Here is a 27,765-nt window from a genome sequence, read left to right as displayed (position 1 = left end):
CTGGATGACCACGGCCACTAGCAGCCGCACCTGCCCGGTCGATTACGTGCTATTCCCAGCGCCTCCCAAGCCGATGCCGTCCTTGCTCCTCTTCCCTATGGAGCCAGCAGCAGAAGCTGCGCCGCCGGGCGAGCAGGCCGCTGGCCGCCGTCGGGCCAGGATGTCCTCAGCTGCGCCATAGTAGTCAGTAACCGTCACAGGTGCCGTGATTAGTAGCGACATGAACACAAGCACCTCCTTTACTTGTACATGGCGGTGGCGGCCCAAACACACCGGATGCCCGAGGTCTTCAATGCGGGGATGGAGATGCGCAACTGAGCGGCGGCAACCGGGGGGGGGGGTTGGAAGTGCCCTATTAAACTTGGGCTGGCAGCGGGGTTATGTCCAGTTTCAGAAGGACACAACCTCAATTTCTACAATATATTTCTTAATTAATTACTTAGAAAATAAAAAAAGATGAAAGAACCTAAAGGTACCAAGGTACATTCCGAACCATTGTAAAAGATCTCTATATATTAAAGTCATGTATATCGCTTTGGCATTGTAGATAGACACATAGTACGAGGGAGATGTTAGAAATTCAGTCTAACGCGTACTAGTAGTTAGAATTCCTGGAATGTGCTACCTCGACTTTCTAATCTTCATTAATTTGCCCGAAATGTTACCTTGAAAACAAAAGTACAAGACCTAATCATAAAATAAACATGCAGAGAGACAGGAAGACAAACTGCCTTGTAAACAACTACTAAAGTCATCAAAATATCATTTTTTTTAAAGTAAATCAAAACATCAATTGCCTGCCCTACCATGTGTCCAGTGTCCTGAACAAGATGCAGTACACTATGGAGCACTTCTAGGTCGGTGCAGCCTATGGTGCACGCCGAAGTCTAGTGCCGACAACTTTATTTTTCCTAATTTTTTAAATTTGGCCTTTTTAAAGAAAATTTATGTTTAACCCCCTGGACGACGTAAATTGATGTTTGGACTCTAGGGGTCGGCGCCGTGGCCTACGGCGCCGAGGTAACACGTCTCAGCACTGTAGGTCTTGGCACCGAGATGCCTGGCCGGGAAAAACGGGGGCAGGTAGGTCGACGCCACGGATCCTAGCTCCGAGGTCGGAGCCATAGATCTTGGCGCCGACCTCGGAGCCACAAATCTTGGCACCGAGGTCTTATACCTATACCGCATGACGTCTTCCTCTTCCTCTCGACTCCGGCGCGATCTCTCTCTCTCTCTTGTCGTTCCGACCGCTGGCCACCCGTGCCACCGCAGCAGTCCGCGGCACCAGCTTCAAAGAGCTCCGCGCCCCTGTTCGCTCCCTCGGTCGCCCTCATCGCCCCATCCTCCTCCTCTGCGTGCATCGACAGCGAGGGCGGCCCCCGCCTCTCCCCGGCATCCCCGCCGGCCGGCGCGCCGCCGCCCACCCCCACCGGCCGCCCTATGAGGCCACCCCTCTCCCTCGGCCGGCAGCCTCAGGTAAGTTTTTTTTTATTTTATGTAATTTTGTTTTACAATTTTGTTAGTTTAGTTAGCTAATTTAGTTATATAGTGATGTAATTTAGTTAGTTAATTTAGGTATTTAGTGAGACAATTTAGTTACGTAGAGGTTATATATTTAGGTAATCTAGATAGATTGTTTGATTGTTAGTTATTTATGTACTTTTGTAGGTAGTTAATCTAGTTATTTAGTTTATTTGTAAGTTATATAGTTAGGTAATTAAGTTATATATAGGTAGTACTTGTAGTAACTGTAGTTAGTAAAATTACTTATATAGTTAGATATATAGCTAGGTAGTTTAGATACTTATTTATCTAGGTAGACAGTGGGATACTTAATTATATATGTAATTTAGTTATACCCTTATTAGTTAAACCTGTAATAACTTTGATGTTGTGCATACCAACTAGATGGACAACGTGGTCACCCTGTATCATGAAGGAAGTGTGGAGGAAGGTGAGTTTGAGAATATTAGTTTTGGTGGAATGCAAAGGGTGCCTCTCATGTTCGATGATCGACCGTTGTTTTCTGAGTTGTTTGGTAGTGCTCGTGACGAGCTTCATTGCAATTCAAATGAGGATGGCATCTCAGTTGAGGGGGTACTTCACTATGGTAAATCGGGTCGTATTTTTAGGCGGTTGATCCCAATTGCATAAGAGGCTCAATGGGACAAATATGTCAAAACTGTCATGAAGAATGAGTTTCAATGTTTAGATTTGGTTGTGCGGAAGTTATCCAATGATCCCATCCTACATGGGTATTCACCCCCTCATGGGTTCTCTTCAGAACCGGAGAATCCGACACCTTCTGACCCTCCGTTACCCAACCGCGAGGCGGATGTGGAAGATGTGGTTCTGGTACCCAATGCTCAATCCGCCCCAAATGAGGTTAGAGTATGTCCTGATGTTCGTGCAGAATGTCGGTTCGATGATGGAGTTGCTGCCCCTCAGGAGATCCATTTGACCCAGAATCATCAAGTAAGTGACGTAGTAACACTTTTGCTTTCGTTATTCTTCCTTCATTCCAATCCTTTGTCTCAATTCTATACATATTTGCGCTTTATATGTAGGAGACAATCCTGATAATGATGGTTGTCCTCCTGCACCTCCATCAACCAACGTGGACCCATAGTTTATAGCCTCTAATAGTATGGATGTTAATATTGCAGATGATGAGGAGCCTTATGGCACAACAAGAGCCGTTGATTTTGATGATGACCGCCCAGTTGCACCTTTGAGCGAACAAGAAATGGAGCTCATCAGGTGTTTGTGTCCTGATCGTAATCCACTAGTTCATGAATTCAGCGACCTCAGTCATTCTCAACATGTTTATGAAGAAGGAAGAGATGACGAGCTGCTAGAGGCTCCTAAGGCCGGTGACAGCGTGGAAATTCAAAAGGGCATGGTCTTCAAGGACTTGCCCACCTTGACAAGGTGGTTACAGGAATATTCTATGAGACATAAAAGACCATTCAAGGTGAGGCACTCCTATATGGAGCGCCGTTACACAGTGGTGTGCGAGAATGCAGATTGCAATTGGAGGGTCTGTGCTCGGAAACAGAAGGCCATAGGGAAGTTCAAGATCACCAAAATTGTAGGTTCACACACTTGTGTCCAGAAAGATCTAAATAAGAAGCATCGACAGTTGACCTCTACCCTCATTGCCAGAAGGTTGTACATAACATTGAAGGGCTAGCCCAACTTGAAGGTCAGGACAATTATGGAGATGACTAAGGAGATATTTAAGTATGACATAAAGTATGGGAAAGCATGGAGGGCAAAGCAACGGGCCTGGAAGATGATATATGGGGACTGGGAGGAGGGACACGAGTAGGTGCCTACAATGTTCAATGCAATGAAAGCAGTAAATCTAGGCATGCATTACGAGTACATCCCAAAGTCGAATGAATAGAAGGATGGGAGGCAGATATTCTTCCATGCATTCTGGTGTTTTCCCTAGTGCGTCGAGGCCATTAGGCACTGTCATCTAGTGTTATCCATTGATGGTACTTTTTTGCTTGGCAAGTACATGGGCACACTATTGGTAGCCATTTGTTGTGACGCAGACAACGCATTGGTTCCTTTGGCTTTTGCTTTGGTGGAGAGAGAGAACAAAGACAACTGGGGATGGTTCTTATGTCTGGTCCGGATACATGTCATTGGCCCTGGTAGGGAAGTTGGTGTCATATCTGATAGACACTAGGGCATACTCAGTGCCGTACAGGAGCAGATTCTGGGGTACGCACCTTTGCACCACCGTTGGTGCACTCGGCACCTTGCCGATAATTTACTTCAGAAGGATGGTACAAAGGACAACTTTCCTCTATTCGAGGAAATTGCTCACATGCTTGAGGTGCCGTTCTTCGATGAGAAGTTGGAGCAGCTTAAAATGACAACAAATGGAGAAGGTAGGCAGTGGCTGAGAGGATTGATGAGAGAACCTGAAAAATGGACAATAGCCTATGATGATGGTGGATGGAGGTACGATTTTTGGGTTAGCAACATGGCCGAGTCATTTAATAGTGTGCTTAAGGGTATTCATGCCATGCCCGTCAATGCCATTGTATCATTCACCTTCTATAGGTTGGTTGCATGGTTTAATGAGAGACACTCTCAAGCAATGGCACTACAGAGGAATAATCAGGCATGGGCACCTAAACCTTTGAAGCATCTAGAGAAGGCAAAGGAAAGGGCTCTCACACATGATGTCGAATGTTTTGATCACAACATCGGCAAGTACCAGGTCACGGAAAGGGGTGGTACAACATACGATGGTGAGGTTCGGCCATCAAAGAGTTATATTGTGGTACTTAGTAATTTTTCATGTAGATGTGGGAGAACCAGACAGCACCACTTTCCTTGTTCTCATTATGTTGCAGCATCTCAGCATTGCAACTTTGCCTTTGAGACCAAGATACCACGGGAGTTTAGTGTTGACAGCCTTGTACTTACTTGGTCTCCCTGTTTCGAGCCTTACCTTGATGAGGGGCAGTGGCCACCGTACACTGGTCTGAGGTACATTGTGGTCCTAGGTACATGTTGGGACAAACAAGGAACCAGGAAGTGGACGAGACACAAGATGGTCATGGATCAGGTTTCCGATAGAACGAGGCGAGGGAGAGCAACCCCCTTTCTTATTGACCCCGAGCGGAACAAATGTGGCAATTGCGGGAGAATTGGGCATAATTCACGTACATGCCATTGGCCGCTTAGTCAAGTGCAAATAACAAATGAACCTCATTTATGAATTGCTAATGCTGTTCAATGTACTTTATTTTTTAATTGTCCAATTTGAGAAGCATGTTTACTAGTATGGAAGAGTTCATTATTTCTTTACATTTAACTAATATGGACTTTCTCAATTTTTTTCTAGGATGTAACCGTTCCACCTACTGGATCCGTACTACGAGGAGCACCACCGAGGACGACTTACCGCGGAGGGGAATGTAACTTATTTAGTTCTGCTTCTTTATTTTTTTGCACTGCATATGTATTTGTGTTCACGCATAATCTAATAAATTCTGTTGTTTATAGGAACTGCACCCTCTTCGTCCTCGAACCCATGATAGGTTTGAGGACATGTGGTACGATGATCAGTACACTCCTCTCCTTGAGAGGGCTGACCTAGACGTTGTATTGTTCCAGGTTCGCCATGGGTTGCCCACCATCAACCCCGCGACCATCTCAACTCTGGTCGACAGGTAAAATAACTATGAACTAATCCACTTACATTTATATTTCGCTTGTCGATGAGCACATGGTCGTAGTACTTGGTCTTTTGTTTTGTAGGTGGAGGCTAGAGACTCACAGCTTCCACCTTCCTTGCGGTGAGATGACCGTTACTCTTCAGGACACGCAGAAGTTCCTCGGTCTCCGTATAAGAGGTTGGCCAGTTATCGGCCAGTGCGCTGCTAGTGGTTGGAGAGCTCAAGTGTAGCTCTTCCTCGGGAGAGAGCTTCATCTTGAGACACTGAGTACCCACACCTCCGGAGTATTCATCAGCTAGTTGAGGCAAAACTTTGGTCAGTGTCCTAACTTTGTAGATGAGTAGACAATTACCTACTACTGCAGGGCATGGATCATGCACCTGTTTGGTTGTGTTATCTTCCCTGACGGTATGGGAGACACCGCATCGTGGATGTACCTCCCCTATCTCACTAACTGGGACATGGCGGGGGGGCTACAGCTGGGCTTTTGGAGTGTTGGGGTTCCTGTACCGCCAGCTTTTTGAGGCGTGCCGCCGGAGTTTGCAAAACTCCTCGCTAGGAGGCTGTGTTTACCTGCTTCAGCTTTGGATGTGGTCACGTCTATCGGTGGGACAGCCCACAGTTCTACCTCCTCGTGACTGGTTCTAGGTTCCTAGCACGCGACGTCGCCCAACATATGCGTACCTTTGGGACCAGGTGAAGGGTCCCTTTGCCCAGAGTAAACGCACCTACATCGAGTTCGGCAATGAGCTTAACACACTTACGTCGGGGATGGTGAGTTAGTTGTGTTTGACATACTAATTTGTTTTTGCAATGTAAGCACTAATTCACTAATAAATCATTCGCAGGTTACTTGGGAGTCGTATGACGACCAACAGTTCTAGCACATTGGGTTGAGCACCATGTGCAACGAGGACGAAGACCTGTACCTAATGCGGTGCCTGGTGATCTGTTTCTATGCAGTTGAGTTCCACCTGCCACATAGGGTTGCACGCTAGTTTGGGTTGCGGTAGGAGTGGCCCGTGGAGCCATTCTCAACATCCATAAACTTGCACAAGTAAGCGTCTTCAAACTATTTAAAAAATTGTTTGCTTTTTAAGACATGTGTAATGTTATCCTCTATAAGTTTGTGGCCTGCTATTGATTTCATTTTGTTAAGATATCATGTTTGGGCCTAAAAATTTGCATATTCATTTATTTTACCTACAGGATCGATCGCTAGAAGCAGAAAAAAGAGACAGACTTTGAGACCTTCCATCGTGACTACATTGACCAGTGGGATCTCCTACATGAGAACTTGTACGTCAAATGACCAGCCACACACGAACAACAACTTCAGAGCGTACCTATCTTGGTACACACGTGCAATAAGGACCAAGCTGAAGGGGCAATGGACCCAAGCAGACTACGATGACATTGAGTCCTCGGATGATGAAGATATGTCGTATGAGCTTGCAATGAGGGCAGGGATAGAGGTGGAGGCTGCACTGATCTTGGACCGAATGGTAATGTCAACTCTAATCCCATCATTTAAATACGAAGATAGCTATATTTTTAGAGATTTAGAACTTATTGGTAACACATAAAGACCATGATATCTTTAATTTTAGTGAATCAACACTTAATACCAAGATAGCTATGTTTTTAGAGATTTAAAACTTATTGGTAACACATAAAGACCATGATATCTATAATTTTAGCGAATCAACACTTAATACCAAGATAGCTATGTTTTAAGAGATTTAGAACTTACTGGTACCACATAAAGACCATGATATCTATAGTTTTAGCGAATGAATACTTAATAGCAATGCATATAGACCATGGTTCCTCTAATTTTAGCGGTATAACTGTTAATGCCGTTGTTTGCAGGGCAACACTTTGAAACAGTTCATGCTTGACATCGAACACTTCTAAAAAATAGGCGTACATGATAGGGCAATGATACAGAACTTTCTTACAGTAAGTTTGAACAACAACATCCACTAGTTTGACATGCAAACCATATTGAATTGTGCGTGACTAATAAAATTTTGAACTCCAGAGGTTAGCACGTCGGCTGGGCCGTTCTGCTGCTCATTGTGGTTGTGGGACTAGAGCGGCGATGGAGGCACATGCACCAGCCACAGGACTCTCGGACACGAGTGTATGGCTCAATACTTCTACTCATGGAGGTACTTCTTCGGGAGGCCAGAGCTCGTCCCGCGCCACTATGGATACTTTTTAGGGCCATGGAGGCGAGGACGAGGACAAGGAGGAGGAGGAGCATGGTTATGAAGAGCTTGGACCATCTCAGCTACAGGACGCTCTGTCGACTCAACCTACGCAACCTGCAGGCACTAGGCGACGCCGTCCGCCTGACCCTTTCACTCCAGGCACCGACACTCTTGGCCACAAGTGTAAGGGTAAGACTAGGAGGCATTGAGGGCTTTTGGTAGACTTTGTAGTAGGATTTTGTGGTAGATGTTATTATGGACTATTATGGACTTCATGGACTTTTTTTGAACTATTATGTGTTGTATGGACTATTATTATGGACTGTATGGACTACTATAGACTTTATAGACTATAATTATGGACTGTGTGCACTATTAATATGCTCATGTGTATGGTTTGAGATGAATGTGGTATATATTTGTATATCTAAAGATGTTGTATTGAGGTTATATATTCATGTCATATTTGTGTATGGATTGCATCAAAAAGTTGGAGAAACTCTGCCGAAATTTTCTAGCTAAAGTACATGTGTGTAGTACACCTATAGCATCTAGCCTTTATAGTGATTTATCATGTCATCGTTGTATCATACATAGACTTTTATAGATGCATTGATTGCGCATACGAATGTAGCCTTTTCAGTCTACCTTTTTAGTTGAGCTTTGAAATAGGCTTTTCAGTTGAGCTTTGAAATAGGCTTTTTAGCCTGCCTTTTTAGTTGAGCTTTGAAATAGGATTTTTAGTTTGCCTTGAAACTAGTATTTGCTTTCGTTGGAGTATGAATGTCTGGAGGGTCGTTTAGAGGAAAGGGTTTCGGTAGGGGGAGAGGAAAGGGGGGCAAGAAGGGAACTCCCATAGTGTGGGAGAGGTCTCTTGGTCCTGATTTCTTTGAGGAACCAGTTGATCAGTTTCCCTTCGATAGCAAGAGTGATTTCACCAAAGAGTGCCCTCTCAAAGGATACGATAACCGAAAAGAAGATTGGCCCAAATGCATGCATGGTGAGGACTACTTAGTGCAGATGTTCACCGAGGGGATGGATGGAGGCCGTCACTTCTTCAAATGCCTATGAGCATGGGTAATTACTATTACTATTCATTTGTTAAATATGTTTCTCGATTGCACTACAACTTACATGACATACTTATTGCAGTCTTCCGAGTCTGAAGAAAACTGTGGGTTCACTAGGTGGGTCGATCCTCATCCAATTTATCCGCATAGCAGTACATCTACTACCTGCAGGACCATATCTTCAAGCTAGAAAAAGAAGTTAGCAGCAGTTACAAGGACGACGAAGACGACGACAACAACAATGGTGCTGGTTCACAGGAGGCACTCTGCAATGATCCATACTACACCATGCCTAATCACAACAACAAGGGGACTCCGCCACCACCCCCGCCACCACCACCACCACCAACAATGGGAGGATACTATGGAGAAGGTGCAACACAATTTGCTATATGGCCACACTACTAGGAGGAACATATCTTACTCACATGCCACATCCATGTGTTTGTTGATTCTTTTAATTACCTAAGGCATGTTAGGTTTAGTCGAATGACCTATGTGCCCTTATTTGGTACATGTTCTCATATGCCATTTCATGTGCTTATTGTTCGCTTCAATCACCTAAGGTATGTTAGGTTTAGTCGAGGACCTCTATACCCTAGTTTGGCACATGTTCTCACATGCCATTTCATGTGTTGTGCGTGTCGAATTATGTAATGCACTAGTTCATTATGTTTTATTTGCAGTACATGAACTCGTTTCACTACCTCCGCAATATAAAAATAAATATTATGACCACAAATAATGAAAACAACAACACAATGGAAAGTCCAATACTAGGGCACATTACACAACATAATGATAATAGAAGTACATGCTGACAAACTAAATAACGCAGTAAATAGCCTAAGTACGTCCATAATTAAAGTGCAGTACATGTGTTGGTGTTTTGAGTTACCATCGATGAGTAAATTTCTAGTATTGCGTGTCTAGCTCGGATGGTGTGCTTAGAGGACACGCGGTTTATACTGGTTCGGGCAGAAAGTCTCTACATCCAGTTCATCGCTGCTGCTCGTGTTACTAGCACCAAAAGTTTGTAGTAGGGGTTACAAACTTTTGAGAGAGGGAAAGGACCCCAAGTCTCTGGTGAAAGGAGTGAGTGGGTGCTGAGAGCTCAATCGTTGCTCGGCTGTACGTTCATGTCATGCTCTTGTGCGGATCTATATCGGATCTTGATGGGTCGATCGGTTTGGGATCCCTTCATGGGGCGCCCTGCTTTCCCTTTTATAGGCCAAGGGAAAGCGTAGGTTATAGTGGAGGAAAAGGAGAAAAATGAGAGAGAGGAAGGCCTCCAGGATCGCTGGGTCCTTCTCCTTCATGCGGGTCCCACTGACCTTGTAGATGTCAATAGTTATGCCTCCACATCGTGGTCCTATCCGTCACTAGCGCCATGCACAGGCGTCATCCACTGGTCATGGCACTCCACTCTATCCTGGTGGATGTCATGGTGAACTGACGCACCTGTTAGTGTTCGTACGAGGGTTAGGTAGAACAACACCGGTACGCCCGACGCTATTCTTGATGTGAATCCTTAGGCATGGCCCGTCATGGCCACGGGTTACATCAGGGTGTGCCTGTCTCTTCCTTGGTGTTAGAGTTTTGACCTAGGCCCATGCACTTGGACCTAGAGTGGTTGGCGGTGTTATGGGTCCTCATTGGGCGAGATAGAGCCCACACCCAAGGGGTCTAGCGAGGTGGAGCCTACAGTCTTGGGTCAGGTGAGGCGGAGCACAAACCCTAGGTTTGGGTGAGGCAAAACTCGCAGCCTCAGGGTTGGGCGAGGTGGAGATTGTGGCCTTAGGGTCGGGCAAGGTGGAGCCCACCCCCAGAGGTCGGGCAAGGCAGAGCCCGTGGACCTAGGGTTTGGTTGGAGCTATAGGCGTGCTCCTGACTGCTCGGTTGAATCAATATTGATGACCATTAGCTCCTCCTCTTCGGGTACCCTAGTATTGGTCCCCGACAGTATCCCCCGAGCCTATGGAGGAGTAGAAGACTCCTTTAGAGGCTTTTTTGAATAGGAGGACTCTGAGGGCCTTGGCCTTTTCTTGTCACCCACAGCATGTCCTGGGGACGATGATTCCCTTTCGTTGTGATCGGGCCTCTCGGGGGTATAGTCGTGAGATTTGGTCGGTTAGAAAAGGTCTTTCCTAATTTTGACCCCTACGGGGTCTATCGTTCTATGACCATGCATTCGGTCTCCTTGAGAGTCCAACTTTCCTTGAGCCCCCACACATAGCAGGGGTCTGGTCGAGGGTCGGCTCATCTTCATGATCGTCTTCCCTCAAGCATTTTTTCGATAAAAATGGAGGGGCTGAGCCATGCCATGATTTTCCTCTATGGACAAGCCATGGTGCTCAATGAGTTGTTAATAGGCTAGTCTAAGTGGGGCCCTAGCATCCCATTCATAGGGGTCTGGCTTGGGTTAGCTGGTGACCGACTCCAGATTCTCAGCGGTCAATCCATATAGTTTTCAGGTTCATTCGATCGGTCCTGAGTGCTCTCTGCCAACCTTCAAACTCCTGGGCTTAGATGGGCCATAGGAGCGTTTTTAGCTCCGTATCCCTCTTACATGTGATGGGTCATGGCCCGTTCAGGGAGGCAAAATGTTCAACGCATTTTTCGAGGGGACAACCATAGGTTGCGTGCTCACGCCCCATGACAAGACATGGTGATAGGTCGTGGTAGGCGCAGAGATCTAGGCGGGCGGTTGGTTTCCTCGTACCTGTTGCCCCTATAAAACCAAACAGTTAGCCCTCTAGGTTTCATACGCATGCCTGCATCCTGGCCTCCATAGCCACGCCACTATCACCAATGCTTAGGTTTCCTGCATCCGCATCTCCACCGCCATTAAGCTTGCATCCATCTGCTCCCACCTCCAATGGACCCATGGTGCCATTCCAACATCACCTTCCAGCGCATGGAGGACCTCGTTCATTGCGGTCTTCTCCGCGCATGGACCTCAGCCGAGGAGTGGTTGCTGCCTAGCGATGAGGGTTTGTTGTCACCACCCGATGGCTACATGGTGTCGTTCGCCCACTTCCATGAGCGTGGGCTTGCGACCCCTGCCCACAAATTCCTCCAGGGGCTACTGCACTTCTACAGGATTGAGCTGCAGCATCTCAATCCCAATGGGATCTAGCACATGGTGGTGTTTGTTGTGCTATGTGAAGGATTCCTAGGGTTTAGCCCCTACTTCGACTTGTGGAGGTAATTCTTCATCGTCAGCTTCAGAGGAAGAGGGAGAAGGGTGGCAAGCAGGAGCTGCACATGCCGATGGGGTGCGCTGACATCTAGCTTTGGAACAATTAGGTCGGCGAGTACCCATCCATGTGGTTCTTGACATCCAACAAGAGGTGGCACTCATAGTGGTTCTACCTCAAGAATGATGTCGCCGCCCCTCTGCCGCAGTTCATTGGGCGCCTGATCAAAGAGGCCCCGGAGTATTGGAGCAAGTGGGGCATGTTGGAAAAGGACAAGAAGAAGATCTGAGACCACATCGCTGCCATCCACATCCTAAAGGAGAACGGCCTGAAAGGGTTAGGGTCATTGGGACCTACCATGCGAGGAGGGTGGCACCGTTGATGATGTGCGCTCTCCCGCTATACGCGATGGTGTCTGAGGCGTCGTTCGACATAACGACGCTCACTGAGGGAACACTCCCCAACTCTGAGATCGTGCAATGCATCAAGGAGGTGATGGAGCCTTTGTGGGATGACGTGGGTGCCATCCTCAACTTTGTCTACCCGATGCTGGGGCATCCTCCGATGTGGCTAAAGCCAGGCTACGTCGTCTTTGTAAGTTTCTCTTTCACCTGCCTTCTCTTAAATTGATTTCCTGACCCTATGGGACTAACTTTGAGAGGGACAGGACCAGTCAAGGGACCTCATCCTCATGGATCACTCGGCTCTGCTACCGAGGGATTTAGCCATGAGGGCGGCGAATCATGCCAGGGCGAGCGGCTGAGGAAGGCGAATGAGGATAAGAAGAGGAAGAAGCAATAGAAGCTGTGGGCATGGGAACGACCGGAGGACATCAACAATGATGATGATGGTGATGACAATGAGGTGATGGAGGAAGAAGAAATGGTAGCCGACGATATCGAGTGGGACAACCTAGAGAACGAGGATGCGTTGACAGGTATCGGTTCATTCTTACATGCATCAGGACCCTTCCCGTCCCATGGAGGGGAGGGTACATCTGGAGAGCCAGCGGAGATAGGATGTACCATTGGCCTGCCCTAGGAGCCAACAAAGGTAGGCGGCTCTACCATCGCACCTGAGGTGCCAGCGGAGGTGGGTGGCCCCGCTGTCGCACCCCAAGAGCCAAGGGGAGTGGGGCGTTCCACCAACATGCCCTAGGAGCTACTCGGGGTGAGCCCCTCTGCCTAGGAGCAAGGGGTGGGCTCGAAGCAGCCTTGTTCCGACAACGTGGAGCAAGGGTCGGGGGCTTCATTCGCCAAACGCATCTACCACCTGACGGTGCCAAGGTGAGTTCTCGATTCCTCTATTTTTTCCTATTTTAGTCAGATTTCATTGTGACTTGTGTTTTTCATCCTTTTGCAGCATCAGCAGGCAGCGGAATCCCTTAGCACTGGTGCCAAAGAAGAGCATTGCCCTCCAATCAGAGTGGCAGCCATCGGCTGGTGTCGCACCCATTTTGGGTGGGAGCGGCGCTAGTGTGACCGCGCTGCTGGCCAGTTGGGCACCGCCCGTGGTGGCACCTGTTGCCTCGGTGGGATAGGCGGACATGGGTGTTCAAGGGTTGCCTTCAGACATTGTAGAGCAGCCAGTTATGGCCACAATATTGTTGCCAATGGTAGGGCAGATGGGGCTACCGACCGTGATTATGGCGCCGACCATGGCGGGCATGACACAACCGGTCATGACCCCACTGATACAGGTGGAGGTGGCGGCAACCGTGATAGATGGATCACAGCCGGGTGCGACTGTAGTGTTGCCCGAGACTTTGGCGCGACCCGTGCCATCGGTGGCCTAAGCGACAGCGCCTGGCATGGGCCGGACGGAGGGGGACATGGCTGAGGGGTCCCCGGGAGTCATGGTGCTAAGAGAGAGGTTTGTGCTCGCATCGCTGGCCCTTTTCATCACCAAAGGGGGTGTCCCGGTGGGAACAGCATGGCTTGGGGCTGGCATGGAGTCATCCCTGACCCTGACATTGGTGGGTAGCGGCTCACCCACACGGGGCGAGCCCCTGCTCCAGTGGACGGATCCATAGGATTCAGCATTGACACCTTTTACCCCTAACACCGCCATAGAGAGCATGGAGTGAGAGAGCCTTGACGTAGGTTTTAGGTCCATGCTCGAGGCCCTAGACCATGCCACGGGTGCATTGCGTGATGTTGTTGTTCCCTCCTATCGGGTATGGTTTGGTCCTGCTTCTTGCCTTTTTCTTTCTCTATATACTTTTTATATCCTAACCATCGTCTCCCTACAGTCCCTTATAGCTCATAGCCAGGGGAAATCTTGGTTCCTTCATCAACAGAAGGAAACCTAGGACCGCCTCATCGAGGAGGCACGGCTACGTGGGGAGGTGATAGCTCAGCTCACTATCGCCTAGCAGAGGGTGGTCGATCTGACTCCCCTTGCCAAGGAGGCAGCCAATCTTCGGTCATGGGTAGATGAGGCCTGTTGGGATGCTGATGAGGTTGAGAAGGCATTTGAGGCCCTATCGGCGAGGTCATGGAAGGATGATGAAGAAGCCGCTAGGGTCAAGAAGGTGTAGGATGAGTTGCTCCAGAAGGACACCAAAACCAGCCAACAAATCCTTGACCTTCTGAGCGAGGTTGAGAAAGAAAGGGATCTGAGGCTAGGGGCCAAGGAGAAGCTCATGGCCCTAGAGAAAAGGGCGAGCCTGGATGCCGTGATGGTCACTCGGCTGCACAAGGAGTGGGATGAGCTAATCCAAACCACGGAGAGGCTCCACTCGAAATGCGGCGCGGCTCGCCAGGAGCGTGACCAGGCTTTTTAAGAGCATGACCAAGCCTGCCAAGAGCACGATGACACATAGTAGAAAGTTAGCTCCTTCTAGGCCGAGCTCGAAAGGGAGATGACCCAGAAGTTGGAGGCCGAGAGCATTTCTATCGGACTGGCTGTGGATCTTGCCGAGGAAAGGAGAAAACTTCAGGCAGAGAGTGACGAGCTCGGTATCCTGAGCACCACCCTCAGAGTGGTCTGCGATGACCTTTAGGTGGTGTGGTCAGAGGGGACCAGCTCGCTCGTGGCTCGTGCCATCGAGATCATAGCCTAGGTGCGCCAGCTCAAGAGGAATGCCCTTCGCACTAGGGTCAATCAGTCCTTCACGATTGCTCATTCTCATTATGGGGACATCATCAATCTAGAGGCGATGAGTCATGGCTATGCGCCAGGTTATGAAGTCCATGAGCTGGAGGAGATGGAAATGGTAGTGGCCACCCTTTTGTAGGACCTGGCGGACAGGATAGAAGGCATAGTTCTCCCCTGAAGGGGCTAGTTAGTTAAATAGGTCGGGCGATCATTCTTGTAATAAGCGGACAAGTTCTGACCCTTGTGCTTTGTGTTAAACAAACTTGTTATTTTGTCTGAACAAATTTGTTCTTTCTTCCCTTTTGTGTGTAAAAAGGGGTTAATGCGTTTCGACCCTTCCTGTTGTTAAGACCGTAGAGCTCGAGGTGTGGGCGAGAAACTCTGATTATATTGGTAAGCAAGAGTGTCGTAGCCGCTAGGGCATAGGTTTCTTGCAGTCTGACCAGCCTTACTTAGTCGTTCGTTTCCATAAACCTTACCTTTAGGTTTTTAACATGAAGAAGGGGTCAGGCACAACGACTATTTCAGAAAGGGTATATATACTCTTATCAGCCCCTAAGTGAGGCCCGACCCCTTGCCATTGCCGAGGTCAGGTTTCACTAAAGATCGAGAGAGACGATAGCGAAACTAGCAGGAGAAAACGTCTCTTGTTTTAGAAACATTATCCTTAGTTTTTCGCATGTATCCCCTCCCTAGGATCTAAGCCATCGTTCTACGACCACGCATTTGGTCTCCTTGTGAGTCCAACTTTCCTCGAGCCCCCACGCATAGCGGGGTCCGGTCGAGGGTTGGCTCATCTTTGCGATCGTTACCCCGTTTGTGGTTTCCGCAACCGGAGGGGTTGAGCTAACATCACTTGCCTCGATGGCTCGAGTGACGCACTCAGTGAGCTCGCTAATGGGCATGTCCGAGTGGAATCTGGGTCCATCGTTCATGATGGGGTCGGCATAGCCCTCATATGGCATTCCACTACTCCTTAACCTGCCTCCCGATAGATGCTCGAGTCGTTCTAGAGACCGACTTAGGTGGCCCATTGACCTCCACTCGATGGAGATTCTGTGGGTATTGCCTGAGGTTAGGATCAAATGAGAAGGTCGAGATGACCCTATCTGCTTCTGAGTGGGTCGAGCAACGACCATTGGGGCTCATCTGCATTTTCTCCCCTGGCTCTGTTTGTCGTGAGGCGGCCTTGAGCCCATCGTGGGCTGGCCTTCAAACCTCAGCCAGTCAGATTCTTGAGTTTGGGTTGGGTGGCTCGATCCCCCAAGCCCCGTTGGGCTCGGTAGGGGTCGATCGAGTTTTATGCATCACCCCATCTGTGGTTTCCACAATCGAAGGGGCTAAGCTAACAACACTTGCCTTGATGGCTCGAGTGTCGTGCTCGGTGAGCTCGCTAACAGGCATGTCCGAGTGGAATCTAGGTCCGTCATTCATGACGGGGTCACCATAGCCCTCATGTGGCATTCCACTGCTCCTTAACCTGCCTCCTGGTAGATGCCCGAGTTGTTCTGGAGACCGACTTAGGTGGCACGTTGGCCTCCCCTCGATGGAGATTCTGTGGACATGGCTCGAGGTTAGGATCAAACAAGAAGGTCGAGATGACCCTATCCGCTTCTGAGCGGGTTGGGCAAAGGCCGCTAGGGCTCATATGTGTTTTCTCCCCTGGCTATGTTTGATGCAAGGCGGCCTCGAGCCCTTCGTGGGCCGGCCTTCAAACCTCGGTCAGTCACTGCTCATATTGAATGAGACGACTACCGCTTCGTGACATGACATGAAGCGTTGTGGTGCAATAATTGCATATGTGATGCTTGGATGTATGGGATGAATGTATGGATGAATGTATGAAAGCATGCATGAGAATGGATGAATGAATGATCATGCATGTAACACCTTTGGTGTTTTGACCTAGCACTAAAACTTGACATGTCATCATATGCATTGCAAAGCATTCATAAAGTAGAAAATTTTGAATGCATTCACTAAATAAGCTTTATTCCATAAGTTGTTATTCTATGTGTGATGTGATTCAAACTTTAAATAAAGATCATGACCACAAGGGTCAAATTTCATGTGATCATGTGAGGCCATGTGTCATTTGACTCAAATAACCCTAATGGGCCATGTTACTGGTCAAAAATCAAAATTAAAGTAAAAAGGTAAACAAATCAAATTTGAATTCAAATTCAAATCATAAAAGTCATTTTTGCCCCTTTTGACTAATTCAAAATCCATTTGGAATTTGGGGTTGTGGCAAAAAGCAAAGTTGAAGATTATTTTATAAGGATCAACTTTGGTATTCAAAGTTTTTCAAGTTTACATATAAAATTTGGAGTAATTTTGAAATGATTCAAATGCTCAAATGTACCCCAAATTCAAATTTCAAAATGGAGGCAGAATTTGAAAATATTCCTTGAAGCAAAGTTGTAGAGTTTGAAAAGTTGTGCAACTTTTATTTTTGGAGATTTTCAACTTCTTTAGAAAAATTGGGAGTAATTTGTAAAATGAACTCAGTGGCAAATCGGTAAATACTTCAAAAATCAAGTTAACAACAGGGCGCCACCGCCCCACCGCCGGCGTCCTTTCTCCGGCCTTCCAGGCGCGCTCGTGGCCACCCTCGGCTTCACGCTGGCACGGGATGCACGCTGCGTGTCGATTCTGCGTGCTCCTGGCCGCGCTATAAAGCTCAGATGGCGTCAATTGCTTTTCTCCCTTCCCTCTGTTTTCTCGCCGCCGCCGCCTCGACTCCGGCGAGCTCCTCTCACCTCCTCAGTGCAAGATAGCCCCGGAAAAGCCGTGTTCTAGTTCTGCCTACTCCTTGCACATCCAACCGAGCTGTCCACGTTCATCTTCCTCACGGCCGGTGACCTCGACCGAAACTCTGATTCACCGTGGCCAGCATCATCCAGTGAGCTGTTGCCCTTGCTTGTTGTCTCTACAGCCTCGTCTCGATGCTATAGTGCTTAATCCACTCTTGCTTGGTCGTTTTTCCCACTGCAGTCGCCGAAACGCCGTCGTCGACGAGGTCTGCTTCGCCGTGATCACTGTCACCGTCGAAACGCGTCACCATAGCTTCTCCGGCCTCGCTCGTTGCTTCAACACATTCGAGGTGAGCCACTGATGCTTCCTGAACTCTCTGTTTCACCATTACCGGCCTTGTTTCGCTAGCATAACGCTGCCGTGCCACCGTGTCCGCCATGGCCGGTGTCAGCCTTGTTCCGTGTCGTAATCACCCTCCGAAGTACCACAGATCGATGCGCCTAGTTCTTGTGAACATGTTGGTACTTTGGCCGTCGCTGTTGGGCTCACCGTCGGCGAGTTAGCGCCGGTCAGCGCCGTCGATGCCACGGTCAAAGCCAGAGGTTAGGGATGACATGTGGGGGCCGACTGTCAGTGAGAGAGAGAGAATAGTGTATTTTGATATTTTCAGATTTTGAATAGTGCTGAAACTTTGGGAATTTGTAGGAAAATTATCATAGCTCCAAAAATTCTGAACATTTGTGTGTAGCTTCTGTACATGTTCTAGTATGGTTTAAAAATATGAAACTTGAAATTTGAATAAATTTTTAATGTTCAAATATTCAGTCCATTAATTGATAAATGTAATTTCCATGATTTTTGTAGGCCACTGTATAATTCCAAAAATTATGAAATTTGTTTTGGTACACTAATTTGTCATGAGGAAGCTTACATAAAATTTTGAGGTCATTTGGAACAAGTTCATTTTTGGGCTTATTTCCAAATTAATTCAAAAATAAATAAAAGCAAACCCTAAGTGTTTGATTAGTGTTTGATCTTGTTTTGATCATGTTTTGTGACTAGTAGGGTTTCAAGATCAGTTTGGTCAAGTCACATGTGTGGTTCTTGATGGTAGAATTGCAAGTTGGTTTTGTTGGCTTGCAACCGTACCGTGAAAAAAATCAGTTGTATTCGGGGTGTTGTTATATTTCATGTACCATGACAGCATCATGTTTACATTATCATCATGTTAAAGCATATGTTATCATTTCATGTAGAATCCGAGAGTGAAACGATTCTAGTTGAGCAAGTTCTGGAAGAATCCTCGGTTGTCACAGGATTCGATAATTGTGGTACTGATCCAGAACCTGAGATCGTCAACGAAGGCAAGCCCCGGTTTATGCATTAAACCCTTACCTTGTTACTTTGAAAAGTTTATCACCTATGTTACTTATTGCATTAAGTTGATTAATTCAAATGTTACCGACTTGATGCATTGCCTACCTTGTTAATTGTTTATCATCCTTGAAGATGTTTTCATTTATAAAGGCGTAGAATGCTTAGTATGCTTTATGATAGGCTTTCAAAATAAAAGTTTTGATACAATCAAAGATGGCATACTGGCCAAAGAAACAAAGAAGGTTGAATGAACTAGAGACTAATCGGGTGACTTATCTTGAATGTTGGTTAATGTTGCCGACTATGTCGCTTAAAGGCCACTCATTGTGGATCTTCTGAACAAGACACTTTATAGTACTGGTCACATACTCCGGTAAGCCTACTTTGGCTAATCCGATATTAAGACGAATGCCCACGCACTGGGAGTGGAGAGATGGTAGGAGTAGCGTGTACCCTCATGGCTAGAATGTGGCCGGATTTGAGGTGTGCTGTGCTCTCGGGTGGCGTGGAGATGGCTTAGTATAGGAGGATCCGGTAGCGAGGTTGATATATGTAAGATTTAGTTCTACATATGTCGTGTGATAAGGAATCCCCAGTTGGGACTTGAATCAATTCAAATTGCCGGTGCTCCACGGATATGGAGACTCGATTCATTATAGAAGCAATGTAGGACTGGTGAATTACTAAAATATGAGAAAAGAATGGAATGAGAAGGAATGGAATATGGGAAATGTACATTTAGATGAGATAATGAACTAAAAGGACTTAGGGGTAAAACTTGAAAATAGGATAATAATAGTAAGCTTTTGGCAAAGAACTTTGAATCTTGCTACATCCTTACTTTGCCCCAACCCCTGCATCTCTAAAAGTTTTACACCCCCTTTACATCGGGTTAGTCTTGTTGAGTACTTTGTACTCAGGGTTTGTTAACCCTTGTTGCAGGTGAGTCGCATGCGTAGGCTTGTTTTGGTCCCTGCTGCATGTCCGTGTTTGAAGTCAATGACGATGAGGAGTGATGAATGGCCTTTGGACAAGGCACTAGTTTGTATGATAAATAATGTTAATGTAATATTATCCCGCTACTATGGTTGTATGACACTTATGGTATTGTAAGTTTGAAAACAACTGGTTTGTAAACTATGTTATCTTAAGACTTCCGCTATCTTTTACTCTGATGTATATATTTGAATAAACTGTTGTAATCTGCAATGTCTATGATTGGGATCCTGTTCGAAAAAGAATCATGGATGATTCAGGTTTCCCGAGGACACCCGACAGACCTGTTAAGTTGTTGGGAACTCGTGTACGCTATCAAAGGTCTGTTGAGACAACGATAGATGCCCGTGGGCCCAATTTCTCAAGAGGTTCTGCCACAATGCACTGGAAAAGCAGAACGAGGGTTGCTAAATTTACCTTGATGGCTTGAGTGACGGGTTCAAGGAGCTCTTATCGGATATGTCCAAGTGGAATCTGGTCTGTTGTCCATGACAGAGTTGGCATAACCCGCATGGGGCCTCCCACTACTCCTTACCTGTCTCTCGGTAGTGGCCCGAGCCATCCGATCAACTTGGGTGACCTACTGCCCTCTCCTCGATGGAGATTCTATAGGTGGGCCCCTCCAAACCCTTCTTGGGAAGGTGAAGGCTAAAGCTTAGAGTGTGGGCAACTAACTCTGATCACGCTGGTGAGCAAAAACATCGTAGCCGCTGGGGCCTAGGTTTCTTGTGGTCCGACCAATTTTACTCAATGTTTGTTTCCGCAAACCTTGCCTCTAGTTCTTTAATGTGAAAAGGGTTAGGCACGGAGAATGTCTACCGAATAGACATACTCTTACCAGCCCTCGAGTGAGGACTGACCCCTAGCCATTGCTGGGGTTGGGCATCACTTAGAGATCATGGAGTCAATAGCGAAACCAATAGGAGAAGATGTGCGTAAATTAAGGGTGACCCATCTCTCGGCAGTGGCCTGAGCCGTTCGATCGACTTGGGTGACCTGCTGGCCTCTCCTTGATGGAGATTCCATAGGTGGGCCCCTCCAAACCCTTCCTGGGAAGGAGGAGGCTAAGGCTCAGAGTGAGGGCAACTAACTCTAACCACGCTAGTGAGCAAAAACATCGTTGTCACTACGGCGTAGGTTTCTTGACGTCCGACTAGTTTTTCTCAGCGTTTGTTTCCACAAACCTTGCCTCTAGTTTTTTAATGTGAAAAAGGGTCAGGCATAGAGAATGTCTACTGAATAGACATACTCTTACTAGCCCTCAAGTGAGGACTGACCCTTGGCCATTGCTGGGGTCGAGCGTGACTTAGAGATCGTGGAGTTGATAGCGAAACCAATTGGAGAAGACGTGCATAAATTAAGGGTGACATGTCTCCTGGCAGCCACCCGAGCCATCTAATTGACTTGGGTGACCCGCTAGCATAGGTCTTACCTTGATGGCTCAAGTGACGAGTTCAGGGAGCTCTTACCGGATATGTTCGAGTGGAATTTGGGTCTATCGTTTGTGATGGGGTTGGCATAACTTGCATGGGGCATCCTACTGCTCCTTGCCCGTCTCTCGATAGTGGCCCAAGCCGTCTAACCGACCTAGGTGACCTGCTGGCATAGGACTTTCCTACGGAGATAGAGGATGATTTCATCCTCCCCAAAAATTTAGTTAGGCAGATAAGCCAGACGGCGAACTCGTAACAAGTGAACAAGCTCTTAAATTTCATCATGGCCAAATAGATTTTTATCCCTTCTCCCCTTTTTGTATAAAAAGGTTAATGTATTCTGACCCTTTCCGTCCTTATGGTTGTAAAGCCCGGGGTGCAGGTGAACAAGCTCTGATCACACTGGTGAGAAAAAATGCTGTAGCCGCTGGGGGCGTAGGTTTGTTGCAGTCCGACCAGTTTTACTCAGCATCTGTTTCTATAACCATTGCTTTTGGGTTTTAACATGAGAAAGGGTCAGGTGTAGAGAATGTCTACTAGATGGATATACTCTTAGATGTGTACTGACTCTTTTCGTAGTTAAGGCTAGAAAGCTTGTGGTGCCAAAAAAACTCTAATCACGTAGGTGAGCAAAAACGTCGTAGCCGCTGGGGCGTAGGTTTCTTGCAGTTCGACCAGTTTTACTCAGCATCTATTTCCTCAACCCTTGCTTTTGGGTCTTAACGTGAGAAAGGGTCGAGCATAGAGAATGTCCATCAGATAGATATGCTCATATCAGCCCCCGAGTGAGTCCCGACCCCCTACCATTACTGCGATCGAGTGTCACTAAAGATCAGGGAGTTGGTAGAGAAACTGATAAGAGAAAGTGTGCGTATATTAAGGGTAAAAACGATGTAGTTGTTCGATGTTCTAGGCATTGATGAAGGCTTCGCCGTCGATGGTCTTGAGCTTGTAGGTGCTTGGTCAAAGCACCTCTGTGATGACATACGGTCCCTCCCATGGCGGAGAGAGCTTGTGGTAGTTCTTGTTGCTCTAGACGAGGCAGAGTACCAGGTCCCAACGTTAAATGCCTGACCCCGCACTCGATGGCTGTGGTACCAGCATAATGCTTGCTGGTACTTGGCCGAGCAAAGGAGGGCAACGTCGTGCGCTTCATCTAACTGGTCCATGGCATCCTCGAGGGATGCCTCGGCTCCCTATTCATCGTACACCCTAACCTCGGTGCTCCATAATCGAGGTCGGTCGAGAGGATAGCCTCAGAACCATAGACCATGAAGAATGGTGTGTAGCTGGTGGCCCAGCACGGGGTCGTCCTCTGGCTCTAGAGCACCATGGGAAGCTTTGTGACCCATCGTCCGCCAAACTTGTTCAACCGGTGGAAGATCCTAGGCTTGAGGCCTTATAGGACCATGTCATTTGCCCGCTTGACCTACCCGTTCGTGCGGGGGTGCGCCACGGCGGCCCAATCGACGTAGATGTGGTATTCATCGCAGAATCAGAGGAACTTCTTTTTAATGAAAGATGTGCCATTGTCTGTGATGATAGAGTCTAGGACCCCAAAGTGATGGATGATGTCGAGGAAGAACAACACAGCTTGTTTAGACTTGATCGCTAAGATTGGTCAAGCCTCTATCCACTTTGTAAATTTGTCTATGGTGACAAGCAAGTGCGTATAGCCTCGAGTGCCCTCTTGAGAGGTCTGACCAGATCGAGCCCCTAGACCATGAATGGCCACATGATGGGGATCGTTCGGAGTGCTTGGGTGGTAGGTGGGTCTACTGAGCATAGTATTGACACCCTCGCAGGTGTGCATGATATGTTTAGCATCAACTATCGCAGTTGGCTAGTAGAAGCCTCGCCGGAACGCATTTCTAACCAAGGTTCTAGGCACGGCATGGTGACCGTAGACCCCATTGTGGATGTCGCTCAGCAACCACTTCCCTTGTTCAATGGGGATGCAGCGCTGTAGAATTCTAGTGTGGCTTCGCCTGTAGAGCTCGCCCTCAATAAGGATAAAGGACTTGGTGTGACACGCTAGCCGCTGAGCCTCTGTTTTGTCCATCAGCAGTGCCTCACGGAGGAGGTAGTCGAGGTAAGGCGTCCTCCAGTCAGCCAGAGGGTCGAACTCTGTCGCTGGATCCTTATTAAGCTCCATGACTTTGGGGTCAGATGGAGTCGACGGTTGGTTAGCCCCCGAGCCTAGGGCAGATTACCGGTCATTGGCCTATTCCTACTCCTTGTAGTGGACCGAGGGCTTGTACTGATTGATGGTGAGGACGCTTGTTAGCATTGGCTCTTGGTTAGATGTTGTTTTTGCCAGTGCATCAGTCGCCTCATTGAGATGCCTCGGGATGTGATTGAGCTCAAGACCGTCAAACTTGTCCTCCAGCTGGTAGACCTATTGGCAATATGCAGCCATCTTGGTGTTGTGGTAGCTTGATTCCTTCATGACTTGGTCGATGATCAGCTGGGAGTCACCCCGAACATCGACCTATCGGATACCCAGCTTGACGATGATGCGTAGGCCATTGATGAGCGCCTCATACTCGGCCACATTGTTGGAGGAGGGAAAATGGATGTGAACCATGTACCTCATGCATATCCCGAGGGGCAAAACAAAGACCAGCCCAATGCCGGTGCCTTTCTTCATTAGAGATCCATCGAAGTACATCATCTAGTACTCTTGGTCGATGACTGCTGGTGGCATTTGGACCTTGGTCCACTCTGCAACAAAATTAGCCAACACTTGGGACTTGATGGCCATCCAAGGGGCATACGAAATGCCTTGATCCATCAACTCGAGTGCCCACTTCGTGATTCTTCCTATGGCATCCTAGTTTTGGGTGACCTCACCGAGGGGAAAGGATGTCACGACTGTCACCGGATGCAACTCAAAGTAGTGACATAACTTCCTCTTAGCGATGAGGACAACATACATGAGTTTTTGGATTGGGGGTAGCGAGTCTTAGAATCAGACAAGACCTCGCTAATGAAGTACACATGATGCTGCACTTTGAGGGCGTGTCCCTCTTCTTCTAGCTCCACTACCAGGGCGGCACTGACCACTTGTGTGGTGGCCGCAATGTAGAGCAGAAGCGGTTCCCCATCGGTCGGAGGGATTAGGATCGAGGCCTTCATCAGAAGCTGCTTGACCATGTCAAGTGCCTCCTAGGCCTCGGGAGTCCATTCGAAACAATCGGCCTTCTTCAGGAGCCTATAGAGGGGAGACCTCATTCGTCGAAGTGTGAGATAAAGCAGTTGAGCGCGACAAGGCACCCTGTAACTCGTTGTACCCCCTTTATGTTCTAAATCGGGCCCATCCTCATGATGGCCAAGATCTTCTCTTAGTTGGCTTCGATGCCACACTCGGAGATGATAAAACATAGCAGCATACCCCTTGGGACCCCAAAAATGCACTTCTCGGGGTTGAGCTTAATGATGTTTGCTCAGAGTTTTGCGAAGGTTTGCTCTAGGTCGGCTACGTCCTGGTCAGCCATTTGGACTTAACCACAATGTCATCCATGTAGGCCTCAATGGTTCGCCCGATGAGGTCCCCAAAACATTTGAGCATACAATGCTGGTATGTAGCCCTCGCATTTTTTAGACCGAACGGCATCGTCACATAGCAGAACGATCTGAATGGGGTGATGAAAGATGTTGCGAGCTGGTCAGACTCTTTCATCGTGATTTGATGGTACCTAGAGTATGCATCAAGGAAGCAAAGGGTGTCGCACCCTAAGGTTGAGTCGACTACTTGGTCTTTGCGTGGCAAAGGAAATGGATCCTTTGGACATATTTTGTTGAGACACATGTAGTCAACACACATTCTCCATATCCCACTCTTTTTTCATACCAAAATGGGATTGGCTAACCACTCAGGGTGGTATACTTCCTTGATGAACCCAGCCGCCAAAAGCTTCGTAATCTCCTCGCCGATGGCCCTACGTGTCGTAGAACCGACCAATTTATAAGAATACAAGTACAATGGCAATCCGCAAGCGGTCGCACTGTTATACTTGAACCCATATAAACCCGGTAGTCCGTCGAGTACCACGACGGGTCTCGATAAACGATTTACAACAACCAAGATCGTACAGGATTCAACATACATGCCACATATTACATAAAGTTCACAGATACTTTTTATCATCAGAGTACGAATAAAAGTTATTACACACCGAGTTTGATAAATAAAGCGGAAGCAAATAAGTTCAAAGATAAAGTTTCCAACATAGTTTGATACAGTGCCAAACCAGATCACGGTCCACAAAAGCAAGGATAGGAATTACTAAGGAAGCCTGCCCAAGGCTTACTCCTCATCCACGGTGGGATAGAAGCAACTCTTGCAATAACCATGATACACAGTGCCATCTGCAACAATGGGAAAATAAACCCTGAGTACGAGAAGGTACTCAGCTAGACTTACCCGTCATGAACCAGAAATAAAATGACTCCAAGGATTATGCAAGGCTGTATAAGTGGACATAACTTGGCAACATTTTGCGAAAAAGGCAATTACCCGTTGTACAATTATGATTCCGTTCTCAAGTTAATTATAACTATCCATTTCTAGATTAGCAACTATCCTGTGCCAAACATGTGGTATATCATTTAGAATCATACAATAGTAACCATAGCAGGTATTGTAATTCCATATTCATCTGAACCATCATATTTCATAACACAGTTACTACGATGTTGGAGCTAGCCAAGTTTCTCACTATCCGGGAGAGACGGCGATTCGAATCGATTTCAACCAGCTGGGAATTTATTCCTAACACAAACCCAGATCTACCAGCCACGATAGTCTTAGGTCACCTTTGGTACAACTCCGGTACACATTTCGCGGGTTCGTACTGCGCCGCACAATCTGGAACACCAGATGCCAGGATGCTCAGGCCAAGCCTACCCTTGGGCTCAGTCTGATCGTTCCCCGGAAGGAGAGCACAACAGAACGGTTACCGGCCTGAGTTGAATTACTCGGCTTCGCGGTCGGATTGAGTTATCCGGCTAGCTAAGTGAGAGGCATGCGTTCAATCTTGTCAGAAGTTCCAACAACGGTACGGTCCTTGATCGACACAGATGGGGATAGATCCACACCCAAGACCTCCATGTCTTGTTGCTTTTCTATCGACATCCCGCCCGGTCTCCATTTACATTAACCATGGTTCTTTTCCACGATAACAATTATAACCAACCGTGCTCTGGTATCCACCTATTTCTCACAGGTGACAGGAAATCACCCGACTTCTACCGGTCTAAGCATGGCTAAGCATATATTCGATCCTGGACCTATACCGGTTAAAGATGTGATATCTGGACAAGGAATGTACATGCATCAAGTGGTTTCATTCAACTCTTATAACCTAATGCATCAATCATAAATACGTAATTAAACATTTGTAAATTACTGGGAGACTTATAATGCTCCGGGGCTTGCCTCGCAGAAAGGAAGTAGGGTGATGGTCAGGACACTCCGGAAGCTCTTCAGGGTTCTGCTCCACGCCTTCGGGAGCTGCGGCTTGCGGATCCTCCTGCGGGTTCCCTTCCTCTGCTTCTTCGAATTCCAGCAACGTGATCTCTTCCTCTGATCCTAGATGCATGAGTATGGCATAAGTATTACGAATGCATATATGTTAACAAGTGCATCATGTTTATTGAGTAGGTGCATATCTCTTCTTGGTTATTTAATTATCTACTTCCATAATGCATCGATTATACCAGAAAATAGCAGTTACTTGTTCCACTCATAACAGAAGTTCTACAAATCCAAATCCAGTGATCTTGGACTTTCTGGAAAGCTTATCAAATTCCTTACAACTTTGTTATTAACCATTTTTACAGTACACCTCAGTTTCAACATGCAACTCATCACACTCTAGAATCAGTCTGGAAACTATTTAACATGCAATATAAAGTAATAATACTCCTACTTCATGTAATCATTCAAAATTTGATAACTTAACATCTACCAACAGTGTAGGCATACCAAACACATTTTAGATAATATAATGGTGAAGCCCAAACTATTTATTAAATTGCCTTTATTATTTAATTTAGATATCTAGGTTAAATAATAAATATATATCAGATTTGCTTAATAAATTCTCAAAAATTTACAGAGTCTTACTAATGCTATCAAAGGACTACTATAAAAATTTCATGTCATTTTACTAAGTAGAACATTCGATACAAAAATGATAAGGAAGCAAGGCTTGAAATAGCATAAATGGAAAATCCTATTGAAAAGTGTCAAGCAACAGATTTCTTATTTTTCTTAACATCCATATGGTACTAGTATTACCTCCAACAAATTTCATGAATTTTGGACTCATAAATAATTTATAAAAATTCATGCAAGGATTGACTAGCCATAAAAGAAAAATCTATAATTATAATTCTACACATGCACT

The 27,765-nt window shown here is 46.9% G+C and overlaps 2 pseudogenes; one reads left to right on the top strand and one right to left on the bottom strand.

Moving 5' to 3' along the window:
- Window positions 1-2,935: 2,935 nt before the first annotated feature.
- The window catches only part of LOC136524322 (uncharacterized), a 71,317-nt pseudogene continuing 46,487 nt past the window's right edge, over window positions 2,936-27,765 (bottom strand).
- On the top strand, window positions 3,842-7,121 carry LOC136521131 (protein MAIN-LIKE 1-like; annotated as a pseudogene).

Source organism: Miscanthus floridulus, chromosome 18 (assembly GCF_019320115.1).
Source record: "Miscanthus floridulus cultivar M001 chromosome 18, ASM1932011v1, whole genome shotgun sequence".
Lineage (NCBI taxonomy): Eukaryota > Viridiplantae > Streptophyta > Magnoliopsida > Poales > Poaceae > Miscanthus > Miscanthus floridulus.
This window is presented reverse-complemented; position numbering and strand designations above follow the sequence as displayed.